General features: G+C 44.1%; 1 protein-coding gene and 1 non-coding gene across 2 annotated transcripts in view; one reads left to right on the forward strand and one right to left on the reverse strand.

The window, feature by feature from the left end:
* The window catches only part of LOC111066827, a 60,894-nt gene that overhangs the window by 28,840 nt on the left and 23,399 nt on the right, over window positions 1-8,655 (forward strand).
* Trnap-ugg lies at window positions 8,041-8,112 on the reverse strand. The gene has a single exon. It is a non-coding gene; the product is annotated as a tRNA-Pro (tRNA).

An 8,655-nucleotide genomic window follows, 5' to 3' on the forward strand; every position in this document is an offset into this window, starting at 1 on the left:
TTTGAAGTTTTGCACTGCTTGCACCACAGCGCGGCACTGCTTGAGACTGAAACTGCTTGCTTGGCTCTCGCGAGCTTTGGCTGTGGCTCGATTCGCTCTCACTCTCCAAGTGTCTTCACAGCTGTTTAGGGGGCCATTGGGGGCTTCTCTTTGGTGGCCAGTCGCGTGCTCTGGCAGGGGGGCTGTGTGTGTGTTGCCTTAGGTCAGGTCTCAGCTCTGCCTTGTTTCTGCTTCGCCTTTAACTTTAACTACCGTATTCAGCGCCGTATTGTCTTGTGGCTTGTAATGAAGACATTAACCGACAACTACCAGGGTGACCATCTTATTACAGCCGCATGATTGCTTCTGCATGACAGAAGGCCCTTCCTTGGGGCTATTTGCTATGGGTCTGGGTTCTGTGTTTAGTTCATTAACCATCTTTTCATTATCCTTTCACCGTTCATCGTTTCACCTTTGCACTTTCTATTGCCACGAATTTAACCACAAAATATGATCAGCTCATCACACATAATTATTTGCGAAATTTTCAATTCAATTTCGACAAGCCACGCGATCTGAGAGGGTTTGTCTTGTCGCTACCCTAACTCAAGATGTAACTTGAAGTTGTCAAGAGTTTGTTTGAGGAGAAAGATATTATATTAGAAAAATTAATATTTTATGCTATTTTCGGGGGAGGAATGTTCCCTTATAGATCTTCGAGACATCTCAAAATATGTAGGGTACCTCAATTTCGCCATTAAAAAACCACAAATTTCGTACCTATTTTTATCATAATTTATGGGGACCCATCATGCTATATTTTCATATGTAGGCAATCCCCCACCAACTTCATTGTGCGACTTTCAAACAATTCGATTTAATTTAATTAAAAGTGGATTTATAAATCATGTGGTGAAATTTTGTACGGGACACGCATTGTATTTGGCCTGGCCCAATTACCTGGCCGCCCCACCCCTTTCGCATTGCACATTTGAAATTTCCTTTCGTTTTTATTTTTAATGGATGTCGCTCATTTCCCCCAGCATTTACATAATCTGCCAGTTTTTCAAGTTCAGCAAAAAAATAAAAAATGCAGGCGAGCCGGATTTCAAGTTTAATTTAATTGTTGAATGAATTGAATGAAATAGAAAAATTATACATAATTTCCCCTGTTCACCCATAAATAATTAATGAAGCCCACGGGGGTAAGCGAATGAAAGTGCCAGTGCAAGCATTAAATCGCGTGATAAGTGCTTGAGGTCGAATTATATGGGAGAAAAAAGAACTGGAATGGTTGGACGGTTGTCGTCTGGCTGGCAATTTATTATCTCTTATATTATTACTATGGGCTTATAAGTGCCCAAATCGTCTGGTATGGTATGGTCATTGTCTGTCGAATTGTAGTCAATGCAATGCGGCGGCACCCTGCGGCACTTCATGTAGTTGGAGCCTACACAGCGGAGAGAAGGATCATGGCGTGTATGTATAGGGAGTACAGGGAGAGGAGGGAGTGCCTTGCCTGCCAGAGAGTGGACCGGACCGGTGGTGGAGTGGAGCACGTGCCAAAACATGGTTTAGAAAGTGCCCGAAGCCCTGTGTCCATAGGAGCCAGTGTGTTTAGTTTGAAATGGTCGATAAAAAAGCGATTACTAAATTCAATTTAGTCACAAAGCATCGACGACACCTTTGTGGGATTTTCAATTATATTGCCCGGCCAAAGAAATATGCCCGACCGGCCATGCCATGCCACTCTGCCTGTGGACTTGTTTCCATCCATCCTCCCCTACCCACAGCCTTCATATCCTCTGTACCCGCCAATGGAAAATGTGGCCAGCAAAAAGGCAAAATGCAAAGCGCCAGAGGCGTGAAAATAATCCATAAAAAGGAAAGCCATAAAAAAAAGAGAACTCTCAGCTCGAAAAATGAAAATGAAAGAAAAAGTAGCCAACGAAGAAAAAGGAGGTAGGTTGCCATACAAAAGCTCCGACTGAAAGAGCAGAAAGCGCGCTTAAATGATTTTGAATTGTGGACAAACATTGGCGACATGGAAATAGACGCAGACGCGGGCGGGCACGGACAAGGGGATCCGGACGGGGACACACGGACACCGACACGGACACGGGTTGACGTTGTCAACATTGTAGCTGCGGCTTCTGGCTAAAATGTTTGTGGCTGCTGCTGTGCTGCGGTTGGTTGCCGATGGGGGGGCGGGATGGATGCTGGTTAAAAATAGTGCCAGCCAAAGCCACCGTACATAAGCTGAAAAAAATCACGCGCGCGCCATGAATCGTACAAAGCGCAATTGAATGGAACTCTTCTCTCGGACACAACGGGCAGGAGGAGGAACGGGCACAAGGGACCGCAGTGTTAGGGATGGCTCTTTGACTTTGGTTTCCGCTTGATGGGCGGGTCATTTAAATTTGGGACTCTGTTTGGCACGCAAATTTAACATTATATTTATGACTGCACCTCTGCTTGCATTTCGTTTGTGCTCTGCTCAGCGCCGTCCCAATTTTCTTATCTCTTGATCTTTATTTAGTTTGCTCTCTCAGCAGCAACAACAATAATAATACGCAGCGAGCGCGCAGCGGAGTTGGAACTTCTATTCCTCTTTTTCCCTCTCGGCACTTCAGGTGTCTCTCTACTGCTCGCACGCTTTTGCATGCTCTTCCAATATACACATAATATGTATTTATTTTTATAGATATATATGTATTACATATCTTTCAATATATTTATTATATTTTCTATGCAAATAAATAACAACTTTTAAACTCTAGAATGAGCCATCTAAATAAATATTCAAATACACTGAACGACTAGGGTATTCCCAGCTTCGGTTCGTTTTTACCCATCTCTATCTCTCTCTCTTTATTCTATTTCTGTTGCAATTGCCGCACTTTTTGTAGCTCCGCATCTCTCTGGAAGTGCCTGCAACTAACAAGTCGCCGGGATTGCCAGCAGAAATGTACATACAATGTTTATTTTTTTTTTTTGTATTCCGGTCTAAATCAATTGGCATTTCAAATTGCACGCCTTTGAGTGTTGCGCACTGCGTTTGCCATTCGTTTGAGAGAGTTTTTTATAATTGAAAAGTGGCCTGCCGACCAGCAACCAGAAGCAGACAGCAAGCAAAAGCTGCCAGCGGGCGAGGAGATGGTGGGAGAGATCCATTCACCTTGTTTTGTTGGCCAACAGCAGAAGAAAACGAGGCTATTTAAGTTTTGGTTCAGTCTCGGCAGCTTAGGCAAATAGAGCCATAGAGCCATCATGGAAATGGCCGTAAGCATAGCCATATAGCCATCGCCATCGCCATAGCCATAGCCATACAATTAATGCAGATGACGATGCTGTTATCTGGTGAGGAATCCCATCCATGTGGGCGTCCGTCTGCAGCACGGTGCAGGTGCAGCTGATGTGTTTGTGTGTTCAGCCAACAGCAGGATACCAACAGATACTTCCTTCATTAGGCACATGCCAAACGGGCCATTCCAGGCATCACGCTCTGCGCCCATCTTCTCCTCCTGCTCTCGCTCCTTTGGTCCACTAAAACTCTCATTTGGCAACAACAACAACCAATCTGTCCCAGTCTGGACGACTCTCAGTGCCATTGTCTGCCATTGTGTGTATGTGCGTGTGTGTGTGTGTGTGCGTGCGTGTTGCTCTCGGATCGGTTTTTGGTTTGGCACTTTGTTTGCTGCATAAATAACTTTAGAGTAAATTAATTTATTCGTTGACATGTGTCCTGCGTTTATTCCAAATTGCATTGTCATTATGCAAATGCACTTTGCACTCTTACCCTATTTTAGTGGGGCCTCCACTCCACTCCACTCGGCTCTCGACTCTCGGCTCTCGACTCTCAGCTCCACTCGACTCTCTCTCTCTCTCCTACCTACCAAGTGACGGACTCAGTTTTTCTGTGTTGCGTGTCAGGATTTATTTGTTTATTCAAACGAGTTATTTACACTTAATTTGACAATGCGTGTAATGGTTTGTTAGGCACATACATACATATGTACATATATCTATCACTTGTATTTGTTATAGAATGAAATTCGGATTTACACACACACCCACACAGACAGACACTTGATGCAAGTGTATGTTGCATTGATTTGCATCCACTTCCGGACGGTGGCAACTGCCTCTAAGAGTAATATTCATTGTCTCTTCTGGGAGCATGATTTGCTGGAATCTATTATCTAATTGCCTTACTGGTTGCCATCTGCAGTTGGGAATATATTATACGCATAAATATCAGAAATAAATGAACTTATACTTATCACAGACTTGAAGATTTTGGGCCACTTGAGGAACGGGGACTTTTATTTGTTTTGGGAATATTCATCAAAGCTTTCAGGAAGGAATTAATTACACTTTAATTGTTATCCCTAAGCTTTGAAAGGATTGTTAAAATGTGTAAATGGAAGATGTTATTCACACGGGTTTTAACCGTTGGCATAGGGGATTTACATGGGGAATAGTACATGGATTTACGAGTGGTTAAATTAAATAAAAAATAAAAATATTTATGTAGAGCTAGTGCTCCTTTACACTATTTGAATAGCTGACTAGCTTTTATTCCTCTTTTCCTATCTCAATGTAAAGTTTTATTTTCATTTAACGATGGGTCCTACGTTCAACTGCTTTAATTATAGCCTTTGAATCAAATTGAATATCTTAATACCTTAATGTGAACAAATTTATGAATTCTATTTTTAATCTCACATCCATTTACATAACTTGTTAATTATACAATGAAGGTATGTATGCCAAAAGGGGTTTGTTGTTAGTTGGTTGTTGGTTACTTGCTTCGCTGATTGTTGTGTGTTCGTGCTTCAATCAACTACTGACCAAATAACCGACATTTCACGCCCGCTGGTATTACATCTATGAATCGAATCCTCCACCCCACTAACAATGTATGTACAACATTCCGCACCCGCAACAGCAACAGCACTGTGGTTGCCTCATTACGAGAGGGAAATGCTCACGCTTTCCTTAGCCAGCAGCAGCAGCGGCAGCGGCTGGCTGCATGTTGCATTTTATGAATGAAGAAAATGTAATTTTACACTTGAATTGCGTGACTCGCGGAGTGGCTGGCTGCTGGTTCTCATATTTCATTGCAAGACTAGACTAGACGAGATCAGAGCAAAGCAGAGCTGTGCTGTGCTGTGCTGTGCTTGGGGGATGCCGCAATCCATCTCGTAAATTGAAAAAAAAAAAAAAACAGCATTGATAGGCAAATTAGCTGCTGTCTGCTTTCTGTTTCGGTTGCACAATCGCAATCACAATTGTGGGAGTTATTGCTTGTGTTGCAGTGGCAGATGAGTGGGTCCGAGAATGGCCGTCTCATTAGGCGTTGGGTATCCCCCCGATTCCCCAACAGCACAGCACTCGAATCCTTTCACCAGAGAGCATCGAGCATTCACTTTCAATGGCCAATGACATTCACTTGGCCAAAAAACAGGCAATTGATCAGACGGCTCTGCTGCTCAGCTGGTTGCCTGCTGTGCTGTTGTGGCACTCATTAAATGTGTTTCTCCACTGCTGCAACACTGTGGCCGCCACCGAAAGTCATTAACAGTTATGGAACCGCTGAACCACACCTGACTCTGCCTCCGCCTCTGCCTAACCCCAAACTGCATCTTGTTGCCGGGCCATTAGTCGATAGGCCGCGATCTGGTTGGGGCTTCTTGCAGCAGCAGCAGCTGCTCGTGATTTGTTCGAGTGCAGTCGGATTGATTTCGTTTCATGCCCAGGCTGCCACAAAGCACACGAAACTAGAAATGTGCATGGACAGCAATTTTTGAACACGACCCAACCACTGGGCAAGCAGGCTAAACATTTTCCAAGCACGGTCCAATACAAAATATAAAAATTTTTATATTTTTTTAAATTATTTTATGTAGGGTGTAGCGTTTATTGGATCAATCACTCTCTGAGCAGATAGTACACCCCTTCCTACACACTAAAATATATTGTATCACCGCCCCTCAACAATGGCCAAACAATGCCCAATCACTGAATGTACCATACATACATATATTTAAATATTTTAAACTTTAAATAGACTTTGAACCAGTTTCCTTGGCTCCTCGCCAGCTTGGGTGACCGAGCCGAGCCCCTGAACTTGACGTTTGGGCGGTAGTAGTTTCAACTGTTTCCGTGGTGTTAGCGCCTAACACGCAGAAGGCCCCCGGTTCGATCCCGGGCGGAAACAGATGCAATATTTTTTTTGTGTTTTTTTTTACTTTCCATAAATAAACATACGTTAGGACGAGTTAGGAGGTAGGACGGAAAATCTGATCTTCCGTTTCTTGTGATTTTTCGTGCCGATTTTGCTCTGAACGAACACGCACGCCCGTGATCCATGCCCACCTCTACAAGAAACATTAACGACGACAACGAAATATTACACATAAGCCACCGCTGGCTGCCAGGGGGCTGTCGCTTTAGCACGAAAAGAATTTCAATTTATTTCACTGCTGTTTGTCATTATCTTTCCTGCTTCATAACTGTATAACAAACATTCAACTTCTGGCGAGGCATGTCAGAATGCTGATTAGCGATGGCAAACCGTCGTGTCCAAACCGAAAAAATGTCTGGAAATACTTGCGATCTTTCTGCTCTTTTTACTTTCGGATACATGCAGGCATGACACTCTAACGAAATTGCTGCACATAATACTCGTAATTTTAATCGTTAGCTTTATCATTTATTAAATTGTTGGAAATTCGATCACGCTCAGTCTGCTCAAGTCCTATTTCCGACAATGATAACCTGCTTTGTGAGCATTATTTGTACTGTATGTAATCCGTTTCTAAGAGGGAATTGGGTATATCTAACCCTGTACATAACACATGCGTAAGCTTTGAAAGTCCTTAATATAATTATACTTGATAGAATGTTAGGTACAGGAAAAGTACTGTGCAAACTATCGTACGAGTATGATTTCTAGTGCACTACACACATCGCCAAAAGCCAGCTGCTGGCTGGCCTGGTTCGGGTCTTAACTGAGTCAGCCGAATACTCAGGCCACTAAATTTGGGCTGCCTAGCTGGCTGAATAAGAGACTTTTGATTGAGCAGGTTGCAGGTTGACTGCCCTGGCCCGGACCGTACCAGCACTTGTTGCAGCAGCTGCTCTGGCTGCTGGCACTGCCTGTTGATCCGTTCAACTCGTCCCGATGCGAAGGCCGACAGTCTCCACACTTTGTCCGACAAACTTGCATATTTCTGGAATGATTTTGATGTCGAGATGCCCCGGTCCCGAGTGAAAGTAGTTTTTTATTTGGGAGCTGCATCGGTTGGATTTAGATGCGGTAATGCGATGCGAGAGAGCCACGTAAGGCAGTGCGGCTTTTACAAATATGATAACTCTATTCTTTCGCCGAATTACATATTTATGATGCTGATGGGAAGCGTGGTGGGGTTGGGGGTAGCTTTGTCAACAAATGTCGTCGTCCCCCACATAAAAGAAGATAAACCGTTTGTGTGTGGAGTTACATCATAATCAGGTCTCTTTTGGCTGCAACTTTAAATCTTTCACACTTTGTGTGCATGCTGCCACTTGGTTTGGGGGCATTCCACCATGGGCACTGGCAGAGGCTTGGCCTGGCCTGGTCCCGGAGCAACACTCATTGTTCAATTTTCCAATTGTCGACCATAAAACACACAAAGACTTATCGGCCAAGTCAATCGTAAATGCAGCAAACAAGTTGCATGCAGGCTGCCTCCTGAGTTGACTGTGGCTGGGACTGTAGCTGTAGCCGTATTAGCCATAAGCCATCCACGTCAGGCCGCCTTTCATTATCTTCTGAGTCCCCCCAGTCGCCCGTTGCCAACCCATCCAATCAACCCGATGCCATCGCCACAGCGTTCGCGTTCGTTCATTTGTTTGGCCAAAATGTCTCGCCTATCTGCATTTTCCAATCGTCCATTTCGCTTCGCCTTTGTCTATGTCTTTTGCTTATTTTGTCTGTTTAATTAACCCACCACAACCGGTAGGCTGGCGTGGCCTGGCCAGACCATAAAAATGTTTTTGCGCAAAAAGTTGACTGGGCTCAACCGGGATTTGAACCCGGGACCTCTCGCACCCAAAGCGAGAATCATACCCCTAGACCATTGAGCCTCATATCGGCCGACGTGACAGTGCATGCTCTTGGGCTACGCCGCCGACAGCTGCCTCCTGCAGTTGTTTTGGCCAACTGTTTGGCTCTAGCTCTTTTGGCCCATTTTTGGCTGCCACATGCATTGCGGCCAGACAACAGAAAGTATGCAACAGTCTCTTTTCTTGCCTGCTGTTTCTACTGTGCGCCTGAGCGTGTGCTGTGAGAAAAAGCTGCATAGTTGGCAAAGCAACAGCAGCAACAGCAGGTCCCAGTACATTCGTGCAAACTATGGAATAGTTTTTATTGTCGTAATGAACTTTTAGTATGAGAAATGTAAGCTAGGACGCAAGTGGCTGTTAGGACCTACAGCAGGCCGTAAACCCTTACCATTTTTTAGTTGTAACCTCTAAAACTTGACCCCCCTCAGTTAAGTTTAACAATACAAATAGTGCAATAGTTTAACTCTGGCAATATTCAACGACTCCTTGGATGAAATTTGGCGTTTCCTTTTTTTTTTCCCTAAAAAATTCAACAAAATGCTCGATGGGACATAATTCAGGTTA

Source organism: Drosophila obscura, unplaced genomic scaffold (assembly GCF_018151105.1).
Source record: "Drosophila obscura isolate BZ-5 IFL unplaced genomic scaffold, ASM1815110v1 contig_150, whole genome shotgun sequence".
Classification (NCBI taxonomy): domain Eukaryota; kingdom Metazoa; phylum Arthropoda; class Insecta; order Diptera; family Drosophilidae; genus Drosophila; species Drosophila obscura.